The sequence below is a fragment of the Anastrepha ludens genome, chromosome 4 (assembly GCF_028408465.1).
Source record: "Anastrepha ludens isolate Willacy chromosome 4, idAnaLude1.1, whole genome shotgun sequence".
In the NCBI taxonomy this organism is placed as follows: Eukaryota; Metazoa; Arthropoda; class Insecta; order Diptera; family Tephritidae; genus Anastrepha; species Anastrepha ludens.
Window position 1 is genome coordinate 116,829,739 of NC_071500.1, and position 21,221 is coordinate 116,850,959.

Consider the following 21,221-nt stretch of genomic DNA (forward strand, 5'->3'; position numbering starts at 1 on the left):
CATAGTTGTTTTTGTTTTTGATAGAGATACATATAAAGTAGATACATTGATTAAAAATTAGTCTTATTACTATTATATATGAACAAAATATTCTCCCAGTTTAACGTAAATTGTTGAGTGATTAAATGAAAATTTCGAGCTAAACTAAAGTCCTAATTATTTCCTTTCCCTTTTTTCCTATTTGTTTTTCTTTCACTACGCCTGTGAGTTAATTTTACTTACATATCTACATAAGTTCTCGTATTTCTGATTTAAGAAAATTTGATTTTTTATTTGTAACTAATTGTTCGGAGACTTGTTAATTACCTTTGAATTTTATCAATTAAAGCTGAAAACAACAAAGCTGAGTGTGTTGTTTATAAATTGAAACTTGCCCGTCTGATTGTTGTTGATTTTTGTTAGTCGGCAAAACTTCAATTCAGCTAAGCATCCAACCCGTTTTGCACCGCTACCGCCATCACTGTCACCTACCATTAGACAAAGCCATTATTCCAACACAACGATGCTGTGACTTTTAACGTATTGAATTATAAATGAGGTCAATTGTTACGCTAACAATGAACGAATAGTAGTCCTTATGCCATTACTACATCAACGACAGTGCGATGCACGTCGTCGGTTTTAAAACAATTTTGTTGGTTTTTGTTTATCCGCCTCTGTCTGTCAACCTGTTTACTGACATTGCTGAATGCCAGGAATAACTTCTCCTTGGGTAAAACGAAAAATAACTACCACGAAATCATTAGCTGACATTTTGTTCCGACTTGTGACGTCTTGAAAGTTGTATTCCGCAAAGAGTTGTGCCGATCCAACCATCCGTTACCAACTCCCGCACTTAGCCTGAATGAATGAGTAGCCAATGTGGCTGATGCTCGTACTCTGCATTTTGAATTCAAGCAATAGATATTGCGATTTAAATGTCTTTTCCGATACATTTTGGCATTTGTTACGGTTATGCTGGCAGAGCTCTTGGGATTCAAATCTTTGAAGAAGAAGGAAGCCTCTTTTCAAACGAATTTCTTGCCACATTATATATATTTATGTAGTCAAGTAGTTGGCATCTAATGATTTTTGATATGTATGTAAGTACTACAAATATCTTCACGTGTGCCCGAGTATGCCACCTATTTGCATGTATGCATGCGCATACTCGTACGAATTCAAGTGAACAGTTCTTTCTAAACATCCAAATTCAAAATTCGTTTGATAGATAACATTCTGCGATTAATACCATAATTGTTAGGTCCTAAACACTATAAGTATTGTATACACACGGCAATTCTATAACGACCACCAATAAATCATATTATTATATTCACGCATATATACATATATGCACATGTGCACAAAGATCCACATACCCGTACATATGTAATAGAATGACTTACTTGTAAAATGTGTGCATACTATACATATGCACATATATATTTTTATTTTAACGTTTTAAACTGACAATAAACAAAACCAATGAAATAGTAAATCCCACACGAAGGGTATTGGCTTTCTAACGCCGTTCTTAAAATCAAGTTCGCCTTGTTGTTAGAAATCCGCTGAATAGCAAAATAATTTTATATTAAATTAATTTCTTTGTTAAGCTTTGTTTAAATTTTGAGAAAAAATAATTGTATTACGTCCCTGCTTTTCCTCAATCTTATATGTTGAGGCAATGCCTCTCTGCAAAGAAAGAGTGCGAGTTGCTTTAGTTGTATGTGGTCTGCATAAGAGGCAATTTTCTCAATGACTTTTCACCCTGTGTTTTTTGAACATTCTGCAAACGAGTTTTCGAAAATCTTCTTGCATTTACACGATTATTTTTTGTTTGCGGCTTTCCTAGCGTGTTGTTGACGTTGAAGTGAGTAATTATCTTTGGTTATTCCTTCGTTTAGCGCGAACCCAAAGTGCACCTGAATAAAAATACGAAAATGTGAAAATTGGCTCTAAGTATAATATGCATGGCTTTATAGTATGTGAGTCTTGCCGCGGAAGCGATCGAGGAGCTTTTAAAACTATCTTCTTGATGGAGGTCTTAAACGGACATTGTCTGATCTGAATCCATAGATGATGAGATAATGCATCTCAACATCTACTCCTCGTTGCCTTACTTTTACGAGGCGAAGATTTTTAATTAAACCTATCTGGGACGAGCCCTGCGACTGAAGGGTCAGTGAAAGGGCCGATAGATCGAAGCTCGTGAAAAAGAGCAGTGCAGACTTCTCTGTACACGTGCAGTCATATTTGCAAAAATATGACATTAACATACATTGGGTTTATTTGAAACACCTAAGATGGATGGATGGATTGGAGTAGGCCGTATGCTTGAGATATTTTGTACACAGGGGAATATTGCAGAACTCCCTAAATCTGACATATCTTTTGAGGACAGAGAATGACTCCATAGTCTCTCCTTTGCCAGGTTGAAAAGGAATTTCGCTATTGCCCTGTTCTGTTCCATAAACTCATAAACTGACACTTACTCAAGTTCAATGACTTTCTATTAATACCGTATAAGAGTGTTTTTATAGAAAGTCTCATATTTCCCGTTATATTCGAAGTGTTACATACATATGTATATAGACTCTTAATTGTTGAATCTTGATTTTAGGCTCAAGATCGACACATGTTGAGATTTGGTTAAATTCACAAACAGCCCTTCCAATAGGTGCATTACGGGCATAATTCGTTTTATCTGCATAGAAAGGCAAAGATGCACGAAGATACCACCGCGGAACATTACAATTTATTTTTTCCAAAAGTGGCTGACAGTCATAAAATGCAAAAAATAAGAGTTAAATATAATATTGACCGAGTTATTTCATATTGAGCAGCGCTAAACGTGAACTATATAAAGGTATAGGCTCCGAGAAACCAAATAAACATTAAGCAAATTTTAGAAACACCTTTTGCATGCGCTCTATCTTATCAATGTGGAACTGTTGAAAACGGCGCCAGATTATTACAACGGAAAATTCAGCCTTTGAAATGACAAAATTAATATAACTGAAGAATGAAAATTCAATAACAAAAATAAAGTCAGTTATCCAGTTTGGATTGTAACTTCAATCATACATAACTGCCGTATTCTTAAAGACTAAATACATCTTCAGATCGTCGGTATGTAAAAGAAAGTTGGCGAATGAACAGCAAAAACCAATGTCATATAATATAAACAACATCGGACCTAAAATGTTACCTTGTGGTACGCCATAAGTGGCAAAAAAAGAGTCAACGCAGCGCCTTCGTTTCATAGAGGATTTAAACCATTGCAGAAAAGTAGAGTGAAAACCCAAGTCTTTCGAAAAGTCGGTGGCACCCAGAAGAGAATGGTGAGAAACAATACTTACTAAAGGCTATCAGATTTGTAAATGTAGAACGACCCAGTACAAAACCGTGTTGATTCGGGCAAATTGAACTCTTAATACCAAATGATAGAAAAGCGTTTTCTAATAGCGATTGCCGCTCGGCTGGCAATGGCAAACCTCCGAGTGTCCTTTTGCAATGAAAAAGCATCTTATAAAAATCGTCTGCTGTTCGGAGGTGGCATAAAACTGTAGGTCCCTTCATTTGAGGAAAAAACATCAAGACGCACACCACATATAGAGTGTAGGCGTCAAATGTATATATGTATATATATAAATGCAGTGTTTTTATTGAAAAAGCTGAAATGCTATCCTGGAACTATTTTCTCTCTTATCGACATTCTATTATCTAATCTTAATACAAAAGATTCTGATACAAAATACCGTTGGAAAATATACGCATCTTTGGAAAAGGTATTTATGTTAAATTTTCATAATATGTTTGTATTTCTTAAATGATTAGTTTACATGCAAAATAAATAAAATTTGCTAGCAAATGGTTAAAGATATTTCACCATGAATACCCAATTAGTTGCATAGCAATAAGGTAGTTGTCTTTGATATTCGAACATTCTGACATTTGACTCGAAAAATACTCATTCACAATAAATTTGGAAAGATCAGCTGATGTGATCTGTCAAAATAATCATCGAACTGTCTCTGTCAGCAAAGAATCGCACAAGTGAACTTGTATTGTTTAAATAAAGAATTTTTTACCTGTTTTGCTACAAACATTTGAGATTTTTGAGCAATTTAGCACCTAAAGTTTCTGTGTGGCGAATACATTTGCGTATTTTGCACTAGCTGAATTTTTTCACCTGGAAATAGATTCGAGTACTACCGCGCAACAACTTTGCCAAGTAAGCAAAATGACGAAAAAAAATGTTTTATGTTCGAAAATTAAATTCGTTTCAGGAGCTGAATTTTTGCGTTTACCGCTTCTCTTAATTTGTGAGGGCTCAAAGGTATTGCATTGGGTAAGTGGGAAAGCAAAACTTCTAGAATCTGGTGCAAGAACGCATATTATAAGAAGTTTTTACAAAGTTCTGTGCTAATACTTAAAAAATAAAATCATATACAAAATAGCGTATATAGTATATACATCTACATAAGACTACATAGATGGGATACACATACATATAAATATATTCGTGTATATATGTCGTCTGCTTTCCAAATCAAGGTAAAAAGTGTCCATATCTAGCGATGTTTAGAAGAGATATGATAGGCTCTGAAGAACAGAATGTGTGGAGAGTTTGTCCTTTAAATACGAGTAAATACATTTTATGAAACGAAATTGAAAATCCTTCGATATTCAATTGGTAGCTCAAAAGACTCGCAATATTTAGATTTGTTGAAATAATTGATTTTTATAAGTACTCCTCTGCATGAATATAGTAGTAGTGAGTCATATAAGACTGAAAATTATACCTGCCAAAACATTGATTTGAACCAAAAATTTACATACGAAATTTTTATTCAAAATTTGTGATATTACATCTGGAATTTTAATATTTCTTCAGTATTTATCTCATCGAATTTATAATTTTTGGGGCAGATAATGGCAGTTTTCGGTTACCGATCAATAAAAAATACTAAGGACTAAAAAATTGTTAGTTGCATAATTTAACACATTCCACCTTAACTATTTCAGGGTAGCCTGAATTTCGATCGTTCGGGCAAAGAACTATCACATCAACAGCATTCCCCAAAAGCAATTGCATCTAAGAGTAGAAACAATTTAAATTTATTTCGTAAACTACCGATGAACTCATGTTTTTTTTTCTCAGAACTAAAGGCCGAAAAAAAAGTGTGTCATCTTGAAAACGTTTTTGTCATCTCAGTCTCATGTACAAGAAGCCAAATGCAGTGCACTTTTGCCTGTTTAATCTTAATACGTTAGCATGTTTCAAAAGGTAATTAATCACAGTCCGCAGCAACGAAAGTTTTGCGGCACGTGGTAACGTGCAAACTAATGAAACCGAGTGGCTTCGCCTAGGTTCACATCTATGGAGAATTTAAAAAGATTTATTTCTGATGTTGAGGTGATTTTGAAGGAATTTGCGTTTTGCAATTAGCTAGCATTTAACAAAGAGCTAATATAGGGAGAAGAATTGCTAGTTTCCACAAGGACGCCATGGAATACATTGCAGGCTTCTTTATAAGAAAACTTGGATTGACGGACTGGGATTCCAATAAATGAACCCTTTACAAGGGTGGATGAAGTATTCAGATTTCATCTTTAAATTGGAAAATTATTTCATAAAATATATTTCTTGGATTAAATTAAACATTTTTTTCGTATTAATATCACACTTGGTAATTTCCATTTGTATACGAAATGAAATATATTTACATTGTCCATAAAATATACTATTGGCATTCCAATATTAACTAAAATTTATTTTCTAAACCGTTTGCAATTCGTTTCCATTTAAGTAAAAAAAACATATTTACTAAAAAGGATTTAATTTTTGCCAGTACTTTGTTTTGGAAGCATTGAGCCACTAAAAAATTTTGGCACTATATTGGCACAACTCAATTGTGCTCCTTAGAACCGCCCTGATTTCAATATTTGTTTATATAAAAGTAATTTTTTGATGGCAGTGAAGTGGTTTTTCGTTCAATCAGGCAATTCATCTGTTTTTCAAATTTAGTTCATTCAGATTTCAAATTTCAAATTTAGTTCAGTTTCAAATTTAGTTTATTTATTTTTATTTTGATGTGCTTTTTCAAACAACACTGCGGTATTTAGTTGAGTTAGCATGTGTAATTCGTTTATCCAACTATTGGCAAGTAGTTTATTTTTTGGTTAGTAAAATATTACCAATTTGCTACTGTTGTAATTGCAGCAGTTCATCAAGTCCTGTCAGTACGGTGTCGGCGTCTATCTTAACCTGTTAAGCGATTCGTTTTTCTGTCGATGCAAAACCGATTTCAGCCAAATATTGGATTCACCGAGCGCGTTGGCTGAACGATTATCAGGAAATTTAGTGTTCATGCTTACTTTATAATGTCAAAATAACAGGACAATTTTCGTTTTTTGCTTAACTTTAAATTTTTCGGCATGACGCACATATACGACATTAACTAAAAAATGAACTTTTGAAATTGACGCATATATACGACATAATCACTTAACAGGTTAACTAACAGTTGGGTCCAGAGGGAGAGGTGTGTTAAGTATGTGGGTTTAAGAGGGAGATTATGCAGACAATTGCGGTGTTCTCGTCGAAATAGTGAAACAGCATGAGGATCCTTCCCTGTCGAAAGAAGCATAATTCCTTAATTTTGACAAAAATTTAGGGGAGATCAATGCATTGATGCAGCTTTTGGATTTAACCAAATTTATATATTTAATTGAGTCTTATTCAACTGGAAAATATTTGCTAGTTTGTTTTGCAAAATACAATAATAAATTCCAGCCCAAATGTTACTGTCTTTTTAGTTAAGAAAATTCTTACTTGATCTTTCATAAAGGAAGCAACTTCTAATTTAATTTAAAATCTCTCTACCTGTTCGATTATGTAGTTTAAGTTTTTGTCCGTTCTCAATTACTGATTAACTTATTGTGAGCGAAATAGCGTCATAGCGGAGCTTTAACTAAACCCATTTTTAATTTGAATAGAATTTTGCGAGACTCCCGCCAGAAAAATATTATCAAATCAGAAATTTTAAGCCAATCTGTCCGTCTATTTGTAGAGATAAACTCACGCTCCATTTCATGAGCTGTATTAAACAACTTCGTTCCTTATTTTATATTTCCTGTATTTCGTTGAGTACTGATCATGACCGAAAAGCAATTTTTTTGTTCACTTGCTTTTGAAGGTCACTTATTTGAAATCACAAATTCTATTTTGTACTGATGATAAAAGGTGTTCATGAACTACATACAGGGTTTGATTGAAAAGTAATGAGCCTTCCCGCGCGGAGCGTCTGCCAAGCGATCAAACGAATCGGCTGGTGGGGGAAAATGATCGTTGGACCTTCCCCTTCCAATAGAAACCGGTCCCAGTTCGCTGGCAACAGCGGTGCAGTCAACATCGCTCTGCGCGTGAAAGCTGTTTAAAAAGTGTGTTAGAATTTTGCAGTGGCGAAAATGCAGCCATCGTTGGAGCAACGCTACGCGATCAAATTTTGCGTAATGCTAAACAAAACGAGTTCGTACCTCCAGGAAGCACTGTAAATGCGGCATTTTACAAAGAAGTGCTCCTTCGACTGAAAAACCGCGTCGCCCGGGTTCAGCCCGACCCCGTCAACAAATGGACCCTTCATCACGACAATGCGCCCGCGCACACCGCCTTCCTCTGCACCTCTGCATTGGCCAAGATGGGGTCCCGGTGCTTCCACACCCTCCCTACAGCCCAGACCTGTCCCCTCCGGACTTCTTGTTCCCGCGCCTGAAAAGAAAGCTGAAGGGGAGGCGTTTCGACTCCATCGAGGCGATCCAAAAAACAGTGACATGTGACAGCCGTTTTAAACGCAATTCCGGCGGATTAGTTTAAAAAATGTTTCCTGCAGTGGAAGGACCGCTACCAGCGGTGTATTGACGCTCAAGGGCCCTATTTTGAAGAATATTAGCTGTATAAGCCAAAAGGTTTAATAAAACTGCTTACAAAAATAAGGCTCATTACTTTTCAATCAAACCCTGTATTAAAGTGTGTGCTGTGAATTCTATAATATTGTCAATCCGTTATTATAAAGCAACCCCAAGGGTATATGAGAGATGATATTGTTAGCTGATTTGATAAAATGAAGGAACTTACAGAAAATTGTTGATGTTTATTGTCCGAAAATGAAACGAGATTTTTAACCAAACACTTCATATACCGAATAAAAGCTTAAGCATTGCATGTTTTATGCTGTTACAACAGGGGCTAATCCGTTTTTGGCGAAACAAAAATAAAGGCTCGGGCAGCCAAGTTAGTTATTAAAAACGCAAGTATGTATGTTCGAAAAAAATATTTTTTGCTTATATTGTTCAAGTATTTCGAAGTTTATTTGGCTTATCAAGACTTCATTATGCATTAACAATATTACCTGTAAGAAATATTTGTAACCAAGTAGCTGATATTGATATCATCGGCCTCAACAACCGCGCTGTTAGTTCTGCCTTCTCCAAATTGGATAAAGAAGCAAAGTGAATGGGTCTGGTGGTGATCGAGGACAAAACGAAGTAACTCCAGTCATCAAACAAACAGTCGGCGCACTCGCGTATCGGCACTCACGTCACTGTTGACAGTTATGATTTCGAGGTTATAAAAGACTTCATTTATTTATGAACTAGCATTAACACCGATAACAATGTCAGCCTTGAAATCCAACGTAGAATGTCGCTTGCCAACAAGTGCTACTTTAGACTAAGTAGGCAAATTAGTAGTAAAGTCTTCTCTCGATGAACAAAACTAACACTCTGCGAGGCTCTCAACATGTCCGTCCTAACGTTAACGTATGGCGCAGAAGCGTGGATGCTTTCCCATGGCAGCCGGTTTTACGTTACCGGAATGACTCGGGTTTTTCCCGACCAAGGGCTGCCGCCCCAGTAAACTAGCCCTGTCTAGTGTATCCCGTATCCCATAATATCCGATGAAGCGACGCTTTGAGTGTTTGAGAGAAAGATTCTGCGGAAGATTTTTGGACCTTTGCACGTTGGCACGGCGAATATCGCAAACGATGGAACGATGAGCTGTATGAGCTTTACGACGATATAGATATAGCGCAGCGAATAAAGATTCGGCGGCTACGTTGGCTGGGTCATGTTGTCCGAATGGATACAAACGCTCCGGCTCTGAAAGTATTCGATGCGGCACCTGCCGGGTGTAGTATAGAGAGGTGCAGGTGGAGAACGACTTGGCTTCATTTGGTGTGTCCAACTGGCGTAGGTTAGCACGAGAAATAAACGACTGGCGCGCTTTGTTAAACTCGGCCAAAATCGCGTAATTAAGAAGAAGAAGTAGCTACTTAAGTTTTAAAATGAATCACATACATTCATCTTCCAATGAGACTTTAGGAATATTATTTATTAAAAATAATTAATTATATTACAATTCATTCAGTGAAATAGATATGGCGATGATGATTGTAATGAATTTCGTCCCTTCTTCACACGATCGAGTGTGAGAAATACTATTTTTAAAAGTTGCATTTACCTTTACCATTACTTAGTTATAATTGAGTGGCTTGACGCGAAATGCACTTTTCATGTAACTGTTCTTCAAAAAGCCTAATTGAAAATTAAATATTCAAAAAATGAATATGGTGAAGAAGAGGCCGTACCCGTGAAACGTTGAGTGTTCGGAAATATGTTTTATCTCGCCACTTGTCAACCGGGTTATTGTGATACATACGCGTACATGCTTGCATAGATATTTTATTCGCCACATTTTCGGTACGTTATTATTTTCTTGAGTAGGGTATGGGATGGTGACACTGCGGTACGTGTACTAGTAAACAATTACACACTCCTTCTCACTTGCGAATGCATTGATGAGAGAGCATGCACAAAAAAAAATGACTCAACCATTACTACTGAATGAATTCACTTTTGACTCCGTTGGCCACACGGACTTTGGAATGGGATAAAAGGATGGAAAATTTGCATATTGCATCACTTCGATAGGACAATATATATACATACCCAAATATATACATAAATAGGCATTTCTATATTTATATAAATGTAAGCAATAACTTAAATTGAATAATCATTAGTTCGTAAAAAGGAGCTGATATTCGTACTGCAAAATGTTTCGTTTCATTGAAGGACATGGTGGTCTCAGGTTTTTTAACAAGCCTGTATGATTTTTACGTAACGTTTAATTATAAAGAATATGTATCGCAATAATATTTAGAAATTTAAAACATCCAAAATAGCTGGGAACGTTTCTGCCATTATTGCCAATGGGTTCTTCCGGCTTTACCATGCCAAAATTCGTACTTATTTTTCTCGATATACCATCGCATTCGAGAAGCAAGTGTGATAGGTTTTCTGGAGATAGGTTGCAAAATCACAGGAGTTATTAGCCCATATACCGAGCCTGTGCAGACGACTTCCCAGTCAGTGACCATTCTTAGTTTGGCAACTCACATTTCGCATTTTCGGCAGTTTTGATTTTTATTAGCAATTATCATTAATTATAATAATAATCTAAAAATCATTCCTTCAATTGTTTGTTAACAGTTCACGGATGTGAATATTCAATTCAAAGCGCAATTTACATTAAGGGGGTGGTAGGGTTTAGCGCTAAAAAAACACTTTTTTTTTGAATTTTTTACAGAAATATGGCTTAAGATACTTTAATAAAATCAGTTGCATGTTACTGTACATCTTTTCAATAAGTTTTTAAAAAATATTAATAATAAAATATTGACAAATAAGCCCATGACAGAGTTTTTTTGGAGATATGTTTTTCGAGAGGTGCTCTGCGGTGCCAATCGGCATTCGTCGTAGAATCATCTGAAACTAAAAAAGTCGAATTTTTCAGTTAAAGTATGACGTAATGCTCCCCCCCCCATTAATAAAATTTTTTTTTTTCATTTTTGTAGTTTTGGTGGCAAAAAAACGTAAAACGAGCATTTTTGGCGAAAAATTTCGCCATATTTGTAAGTGAAAAACAACCTTAAAAAAAAATAAATAAAAAAAAAACAGTTGGGGGGGGGGAGGTATTTTTGATTTAGAAAACGTGTGCCAAATTTGAAAAGAATCGGTTGAATAGTTTCGGAGCAGTGATTGGCACCGACTTTTAAGAAGTCGTTTCGGGAAAAACGCGTTTGAAAAAATGACTCCAAGCATCTATCGATGCTCCGCATTCGAGGTAGAGTGCCTACAAAGGCTATAACTTTGAGAGTTCTGCTCCGATCCACTTAAAATTTTGACACAACATTCTTGAAATGATTTACTATAAGATGAGTGAAGAAAAAAAATTTCGATTTTGTGACCCTATAAAAAAACCTATAGGAGAAAGTACCTCCAATCTGATCATCCTTTATAGAAGTTTTTGGAATTTGCATAGTTTTTTGTGAATACATCTTCTTCTTTATATATAAAAATGAATGTTTGTCTGTATGTCCTCGATAAACTCAAAAACTACTGGACCGATTATTATAAAAATTGGTATATACATATATGTATTTTCCACGGAGAAGGTTTATAGAATATGCTCATTGCTGCCACTCGCCACCAGGTGGCGCTGCAGAGTAGCAACTTCTGCCCCGTTCAACCGATTTTTTCGAAATAAACAAAATAAAAAGGTTTAGATTGAATTGAACATTTGTGTACTGATTTTTCTTTAAAGTTATTTTTCTTTAATTTATTTTATTTGTTGGCGTAGCAACGCGCGCCGGGTTCCGCTGGTACAATATAAATATGAAAGAGCAACGTGATTTCTTAGCAATTTCAAACTAGCAGTTTTTTATTTCAAGATTTGTCAAGAACTAAAAAAACTTATTATATTTCAATCATTCTAACAGCTTTCTTATTTTCTTTCAACCCTCTCGACCCCGACTTTTTTTTCTATGACTCGAAATTGTGTTTCTACTTGTAATCGTATTATATGTATTCTAGAAGTACTGTGAGCGTCAACATAAAGTGTACAAAGCATTTTGTTATAATATGGATTTTATTTCAGTCTTTTATAACAAAACAATATATTTTAATTTCACTTTTTTTAAATTAGTATTTGATTCTCTACTAATTACTAGAAAACAACAAAAAAATAAATTACAACAACAAAAGTTGTGAGACAAAAACAAAATTTAGTGTATATTTTACGCGTCAAAATAAAGTTTGCAGAGATATATTTTACAAAAATGATAACGATTTAATATTTTGTTGATTTCCCTTTTGCTTTGATAACGGAAGACAGTCTTCGGGGCATCGACTCAACTAGTTTTTTGTCACGTCAGAAGAAATTTTATCCCACTCTTCCTTTATAGCGAGTTTCAGCATATCCATATTGATGATTGTCCTTTTCCGGATTTGGTGGTCTAAATGCTCCCACAAATGTTCAATAGGGTTTAAGTCCGGTGACTGTGGAGGATGATCCAATGTTTTAGGAGTACGATAAAGCAACCATTCTTTTACTATTTTTGTTGTGTGCTTGAGATCATTATCTTGTTGAAAGATCCAAGATCCCTGCAAGTCTAATTTCTGCACGCTGGTTAGTAAATTATTTCGTAAAATATTCAGATAATCTGTTTTGTTCATGGTACTTTCAATAAAAACCAAATTGCCAACTCCGCTTGCCGCCATACATCCTCACACCATAACCGAACCCCCACCGTGCTTAACTGTGGTTATCAAATTTTGGTCGGCATACTCTTTATTTTTGGTTCTCCAGACTTCAACTGGTTTTTTCTGCCCAAATACCTTGAACTTACTTTCATCGCTAAACAGGAAATTATTCCAGAAAGAAACGTCCCGATTTTCATATTTTTTTGCATAATCAAGACTTTTTTTTATTAACTGTCGATATTAGCGGCTTTTTTCGGGGCAGACGACTATGTAACCCATTTGCGTGCAACGCTCGACGTATTGTACTGGCACTTACACTAGTATCTGATGCAGTTGAAACTTCTTGTGATATTTTGACCGCACTTTCAAAGGGATTTTTCTTCACATCACGGACTATAGACCTCACTTCAGTCTGATTTAAAATTTTTGGACGGCCTGCACCTGGGCGATTTTCTACTTTGCCGAACTTTTTGTATTTGTCAACTATTTTTTTCACAGTATTATGGCTTCTGTTGACAATGGAGCCAATTTCACGAAAGGTTTTACCTTCATTGCGAAGCTTTAGTACCAGTTCTCTAACAGCAGTCGAAATTTTTTTACCCATTATTAAAAAAAAAATAAATAATAGAATTTAATTTGCAGTAGACAAAAACTTTTCACTCTGCCGATCGCAACCAATTAAAATACAACATGAAAAAAGTTTCAATGCATCGAAAAAGGAAGTAAACAACCGAATATAACGGAATTTTTTACCGTACAACATCGCTAAAATGCTACTGATGTACGCTGTACACTTTATTTTGACGCGTAAAATATGCACTAAATTTTGTTTTTGTCTTACAACTTTTGTTGTTGTAATTTATTTTTTTGTTGTTTTCTAGTAATTGGTAGATAATCAAATAATAATTTAAAAAACCTGAAGTTAAAATATATTGTTTTGTTATAAAAGACTGAAATAAAATCCATATTATAACAAAATGCTTTGTACACTTTATTTTGACGCTCACAGTATATACACAAAATTTCAAGTCGCCACGCTCATCTGATTGGGCACTACAGAAAGTTACTTTTGAGCAGGTTTGGGCAATGGTGGCATACCATTTGTTCGAAACAGTGTTTCCTTGAATTATTATTTAATTAATCGTTTGCTCAAAGCAGTTATATTAACGCATTTATAATTTTGATTATACAAGGTGTGCTCAAAAAATAAGGTGAATTGTAATTTTTCTCAAAAAATATTTATTTATTCATCAATTTCTATTTTTTCATCCTCGAAGTAGTTCCCCTTAGATACGGTATAATGCACTTGTGCCAACTTTTTTTCCAATTCTCGAAGCAGTTCTGATATGCCCTCTTTGGTATGTCCTTGAGCTCTCTCAGCGATTCGGTTTTCATCTCCTCAATCATCGCAAACGCCGTCTTTTTATGGGGTCTTCAATCTTGGGAACAAGTCGCAGGTGGTCAAATCTGGTGAATACGATGGCTCACGCATGATAACGGTGTGGTTTTTGTCTAAATAATCTCTCGCAAGCAAAGCCATGCATTTTTTTCCACGGTTCCGGGCTGCACGCAAACGGGGCATACCTTCAAGGTAATACTCGTTATTTACCTTACGACCTTGTGGTAAGAACTCCTGAATCACTACGCCATGGTAACCGAAGAAAACAGTGAGCAAAACCTTGACATTTGATCGAACTTGGCATACTTGTTTTTGTATTGACCTCCCTGGACTCTTCCATTACAACGATTAGGCTTTGGTTTCGATGTCATAACCATATACCCATGATTCGTCACCAGTTATGACGCTTTTAAGCAAATCAGGATCATCGTTGACGTCATTCAACAATTCCTGAGCGATGCTCATGCAATTTTGGAAGGAATTTCGCTGCCACGCGCTTCGTGCCCAAAATTTCTGAAAAGATTGCATGGCATGAGCCAACCGATACGCCGACATCCTCGGCAACTTCTCTAAAAAAATTGTTGGCTGGCATTGCTGCAGTTGTTTTTAACTATTTTTCTAAATGGCTCATAAATAATCACACGTTTTGCAAATGCTTATGGTTTGTCAAATAAAATTAAAAACAACAGTGCTGGTGAGTCCATAAACACGAGAAACTGCTCTTAGGCAACGATGGAATCGAAAGGATTAAAATACGGGCAAAATTTTCACAAAGTTACCTACGCGGTTTTGTAGCTTGAAATAACACCAAAAAACAGACTCGCATTTGACATCAAATTACACATTTAATTATTTTAATTTCTTGTCGTTGTAGTAGCAGCTTACAAATCCCTACCTCTAATAGTTTGTCCATTATTTGTCGGCGTCGTTTCAATTTTATGCTGAGTTTGGTTCGAGCAGCTACGTCAATTTCCATGAAACGCATGCAAAAGCTGAATGGCCGAATCGTTTGAAAGTTTTGTAAAAGCAAATGGTGAGCATTTCGAATGAAAATAAAATTTTTGTTTTTAATATTTACGTGATTAAATAAAACTAGCTTCATAAAAAAAAATATTATAATTTCATATCTATAACGGATTTAAGTTGTAACAGAACTTATGGCAGGACTAAGAACATTTGTTTTTCAAAAATGTTTGAAGAAAATTTGTTTTCTGTTTTGTTTCTCTTTTTCTTTAACGAATCAGCTAATTATTATGATAACATTCAAAGGACCCATTTGCAAGCAAAGCCAGCCTGCAGTGGGCCAGCAACCTAAGATTCACTATTTCATCAATTTTTAGCACCGATTTACCATTTTTGAATGGTGGAATGCCTATTGTTGCTCTATTGTTGTACGGCAGTCCATAGACATCAAACTACTTATACTATAGATCTAAGCAATTCGCACTTGCAATGCAAATGTTTAAAAATGTCTAGAGTTTATCTAGCTTAGGAAATATTGCAATTTTATATCGGGTACAGTATCAAATAATTTGTGACGCACTGTATATAGAATCACTTTTCTAAATAATGTACGTGAAACAGAAAAATAAACAATTTATCGAAAACCCAGCGGTTTGAGTGCCATAAAAGCCAAAATAAGAAATATGTTAAGAACTGCGTCGATAAAGAGAAGAAGGGAGAAAGTTTATTTTTGGTCATCTTGCTCGCAGAAGTTTAATCCTGCTCATCATTATATAATGTATTTTAGAGAAGTATTTAGTTAAAAAAAATTCCATTTCTACGAATTTCTTGTTATTTATTTTTTAAATACTCGTAAACTGATTTTGAGTGTGCTAATCTTTATTTTTAAACAAGGGGTTTCAGATCACAGTGATCTCATGTCGATGAAGACTGAAAATGTTATGTGTGTTAATTCTGATAATATTTTTGGCTCCCTACAAATTCAATCCATAAGTACATCATTCATCTTTATTTAATTTAGTATGTCTACTTTTATTGTTTTAGAAAAGTTTGCTATCATAATGGCAAGAATTCATTCACTTACATTCGCTAGGTGAGAATTTGAAAAAATAGAATGATGATAGAAGAGAGAGGACTGATGTATTGATTTTATCATCGTAACCCATTTTCACCTACCACCATGAATTGACTAAGTGCTGTCATTTCATCGATATAACCTTGTTTATATCGTGTAAATCCCACTATTTGTTGTCTGTCATAAGAGCCTTATCATAAGAGAACTCCGTATTCTTCTAAACCGCGGTAATATTGAGCTCAAACCTGGTCCAGAGGAACACTTCTACTGCGTTTGAAAATTTAAGCTCCAGCCGAACTCGATTTAGGTTGGATGCATTTCTTTCAACGGATGATGCCATGTTAAGATCTAATCAGGCCCACTGTTTCCTCACCCTTCGAATTATGATAACTCCCATGAGAACAACAATTTGACTACCAACATTTTTGAGCTAACTGACTTTTTAAGTCGGTGAGGACGACAGATACCTGCGGTCCGAGAAATCAAGCTTAGCAGCAAATCAGATCTTTTGAGTTGCCGTGATTTTACGTGAATTTACGTAAGCGTCGCATGTGAGATAATGCCGTATGCTTAGCTTTCACCAGACATCATACTGTACAGTATAGTCTTACCGATCGCAGGGATTCCACCCACCAATGCCAGTGTATGTAAATATGTATATATATAGGGTCCGGTCCGGTTATTTGTGCGTTTAGCCGAGCTGTTCCTCCTATTTGTGGCGTGCATCCTGATGTTGTTCCACAAATGGAGAGACCTACAGTTTTCGTGGCAGAAATACAGAGGCTTGCCATTGCCTGCCGAGGGGTAAAAAACTATTAGAAAAAACTGTTTCTTCATTTTGGTGTTTCTCGGAGATTCGAACCCACGTACTCCGAATGGTAGTCACGCACCAACTCATTCGGCTACGGTGGCCGTAGTATATATATATATATATATATATATTTATATATTTAATTGGCGGGTACAAAAAGTGTGGTTTATGACCGCTCAATGCTCGATGGCGGGCGAGATGCTTAGAAGCAATTTGAAGTCGACTTTCTTTGTATTTTTCGTTGAGCTCGTGAGGCACCCAGATCTCCAATTTTTCGGTAAATCCCATGGAATGAAGGTGATTGGTTTTAGGATCGCAGTTCATTTTTCCCGCCAATTCACGACTGGTTTCGCGACCGTTCTCCTTCAAAAGTGATTTGATACGTTCTTCATCGAATTCAGAAGGCCTTCCGCTGCGGGACGTGTCATGGACGTCAAATTCGTAATTTTTGAACTTTGCAAATCATTTCTGTGCTGAAGACTCGCTTATGACACCTTCTCCATACACATCGCAAATGTCTCTGGCTGCTTCCGCAGCTTTTTGACCGCGGAGAAAACCAAAGAAGAGGTATTCCATTTCTAAGCCTCAAAACTAATAAAAAATTAAATAACTCAAAATACAATTAACGTAGTTTTGTAGTTTTGTAGAGTTCTGTCGAATGAATACTTACCCTTTGCCAAGCAACAAACAAATCGTTGTAAATTAAAAGAAAATATAAAAACTTATTCCCCAACCCAATATATAGACGCTATGACCTATTAGACAGGAATATCATCGTTACTACGAGGGGTGCCTTTTATATTTCGGGATTAGAGAACAAAAACAAATTTTAATCATCGAAAATCACTTTATTGTTTTTCAAAATATTCTCCATGAAGATCTATACACTTTTGCATGCGTTTGAACCAATTGTCGAAGCACTTTTGCCACTCTGAATGAGGTACCTCCAAAACATGCATTCTGAATGCCGCAACCGCTTCTTCAGGTGCCGAAAAACGTTGACCTCTCAGATTGTTTTTTACGTACGGGAATAAAAAGAAGTCATTCGGTGCCAAGTCAGGACTATACGGCGGATGACCCATTAATTCGATGTTTTGGGTGCTCAAAAATGCAGTTGTTTGAACCGATGTGTGAGAGCTCGCATTGTCCTGGTGATCCGTCTTTGCCGATTGGTTTTCCTAATTTCTTGGAAGACAACTGGCAAACAAATGGTTGTGTACCACTCAGAATTTACTGTTCTGTGTTTGCTTGGAAGTGCTTCGTGCGCGAACAACTTTTGTTGGATTTGGCTCATCTTGAAACACCCATACAGTCGACTGCTGTTTACTTTCGGGCTCATACGCGTAAATCCATGATTCATCACCTGTCACAATGTCATAGATGTGTTTCGAAGCCCCGCGATCGTATTTTTTGAGAATTTCTTCGACCAATCGACACGAGCCTTTTTGTGAGCGATTGACAAATTGTGTGGGATCCAACGCGAACAAATTTTTTTGACAGTCAAATGTTTATGCAATATTGAATGTATGCTGGTCCCACTAATGCCTTTTTTTTTTTTTGTCGGGACAACTAGCACTCAGACATTAATTGAGCCCATTGTACTACACTTGGATTCCCTTTTAATTTTCTTTAAATCTACCCGATCTCCGAAGAAATCTGTGTAGATCTTGTGGTGCCAAGGAGCCAAGATGGTCGCTTCTTAACACATCAGTGCCAAAGACCTCAAACCTGATTCGAGCGAAGGCGGGGCAGATACACAGGAAGTGGTCCGCCGTCTCATCCTCCTCTTCACAAGCTGGGCAGAGTACACTGTCTGAGATGCCCAACCTTTCCATGTGCTTTGCCCAGGGAAAGTGGCCCGTCATCAGTCCAACCAGCCGTCTACACTCCCCTCTGCCTAATGACAGAAGGGTTTGCGACAGTCGATCGGACAAGACAGGTAACATCAGTTTTGTCCATCCACGAATGCCTAAGATTGTCTCGATCTCACGATAGGTCACATGACGATCTTGCAATATCAGTTCGCGCACAGCATCAATGGTTTTCGGAACAACAACTGATTTTGGACGACCTTCACGAAATTCGTCTTGGAGTGAACCACGACCACGATTGAATTCACCATACCATCGATAAACACTGGTCCTTGATGGAGCTTCATCGCCAAAAAATGAATTAAGTTCATCCATGCAATGTTGCTGAGTTAATCCACGTCGAAAGTTGTAAAAAATAATCGCATGTTCACGATTTAATTCCATTTTTACCGAGATGAATCTTTTAAGTTACTGTAAACAAAACAAATAGCGCTGGTATTTCAAAACGTTCTGAGTACGTAAATGCCAAAAAATGTCAAACTTTGCGATACAGCTGTCAGATTGCAATACCAGGGATGTCAAAACCCGAAATATAAAAGGCACCCCTCGCTAATGCCTAGTTAGTCAATGTATCATAGGTAAAGTACTTAGGCCACTTTTTCGTAAAGTTGCCCTCCTTTCAGATAAATTAATAGTAACATTACGAAAATGTTGCTGTACACTCTGCGAAAGTAATGCGTACTTTATATGAATAAAGATCTAGAAAAGTTCAACCTCGCGACAAATTATACCCACTCGTATATCGAAATTAAAGGAGAAAAAATGTTGCACTTTTACCAGATTAGATCACATCACTTTGAGAAAAGAGAGGAACATTTTACGGCCTTGGCAAAGGCCAGCAGAGATACAATTATTACGAGAAAAGGAAACGCTACAGGTTTGTACATAAATATGTACTCTCAATATGTGTGTTGTATAATATATTTAAATTACTTCCAACTTTGAAGACTTAAACTTGCTTTACAAACTCACCACAGTTACTATACAATTGCTTTTGAAATTGCTATATTTACCTTAAGGTGATCTATGCACATAGTTAGGGTAGAAATTCTCCAATGCACTTTTCAGGTTTTTACTGTAAGCAGAAAACCCAAAATAAATAAATAAAATGGTGGTCAAACGAATACTGACCACATGGACAATTTCAAATGTTTCATTTCATTTCGGTTACACATCGTGAAGCTATTGGTACAGTGAATATGCGCTTGTATTACATACATATACATTGTTATTAAGGGATGACCAATGCGGATCGAAATAAAATGCAATCCAATGAACGCTTACGTATAATCTACGAGTATCACATGGTGATAAGTTTTAAACACAACTGCTCACATATAAAGTACATGCATATATAGGGGTGGATCGACGCAATAGAATGGTGGAGATGAAAAGGGTGTGTGTACGTATGTACATATATATGTGTTGTATATAAGTCCAGATACACATATGAATATCAAAGGAATAACTGTTTCAATAAGTTTATAATATGGGCATAAGTATTATCTACAACTGACTATTTTAGCAGTAATCAAGAATGATAGAAAGAAGATTGCGCCCATCAGAGAGTACGTGACGTCACGTTTGCTGAGTTGTGCAGTATTGCCAACCATTTGCTCTTCGCAATAAATTTTGTGCTTTTTTATACCGAAAATGCGAAAATTTTGAAGTTTCGTGTTTGTTTCTTTTTTTTTTTAATTTAAAGCTGCCGAAACTTTAGGTTAAAAAAAACTGTATTATTATACAAAAGAAGGTTAAAAAAGGCCACTCTGAGAAGATTTTAGTGCTAATGAAAATTAGTTGGTTTTTATAAAATTTGATATTTTGAAAGTGTGAATTTAATTTTTTGCTCCTCAACTCTTCTTAAGGCCGGCGGGCCAATTAGATGTCCTAAATTCAGTAGTTTTCGCGAAGCGTTGTAGGATGAGAAAAAAAACAATTAGCCAAATGAAGTTTTGGGGATAGTTTAATATATATTTGAACTAAAAAAAAAAATTTGTACAATCTCCAACAATATATTGTAAGCCGAGTTATCAATAGATTCCCAGAGCGCCTGTATCCAACTTCTGTACAAGATACAACTTGCAATTTTCATCTGAAAACAAAAAAAAAAAAAGATTATTAAGATTGAAAACTTTTTACACATTTTAAAAGGCGTTTGAATTTACTGAATGCGGATTAAAACCATCCAGGTGTAATCGTTTCTTCCGGCCATCAATCCTTAGTGGGACATAGGGCATCAAGAGGTGTATTCATTATAAAAATAAGCAACAAAATCCCAGAAAATACTAAAGAAACCATACTGACATTTTTACAAAAAGAGTACCTTATCTAGTTACATAACCTCAAATATAGCAAATAAGTCGTTCCTTTAACAAAAGAGTCTCGCTTGACAAAAATAACTTATAAATTAAATTGTACATAAGCATAACACATTTATTAAAAAAAACCCCACATTCTAAAGACAATTTGTCACGCATACAAAATTCTTTAAATGATTCAATAAAAATTTGT

General features: G+C 35.9%; 1 protein-coding gene across 4 annotated transcripts in view; it reads left to right on the top strand.

Annotated features, from left to right (window-relative positions):
• The first annotated feature begins 4,005 nt into the window (after positions 1–4,005).
• LOC128860798 (dual specificity protein kinase splA) overlaps positions 4,006–21,221 on the top strand; it is a 36,989-nt gene continuing 19,773 nt past the window's right edge. The window contains exons 1-3 of one of the 4 annotated variants that reach the window (XM_054098548.1): positions 4,006–4,216; positions 4,272–4,333; positions 14,862–15,020. The gene's annotated coding sequence lies outside the window, so the exon portion shown is untranslated. The remainder of the gene's footprint in view (positions 4,217–4,271; positions 4,334–14,861; positions 15,021–21,221) is intronic. The other 3 variants (XM_054098547.1, XM_054098549.1, XM_054098550.1) reach the window with 3 other exon arrangements.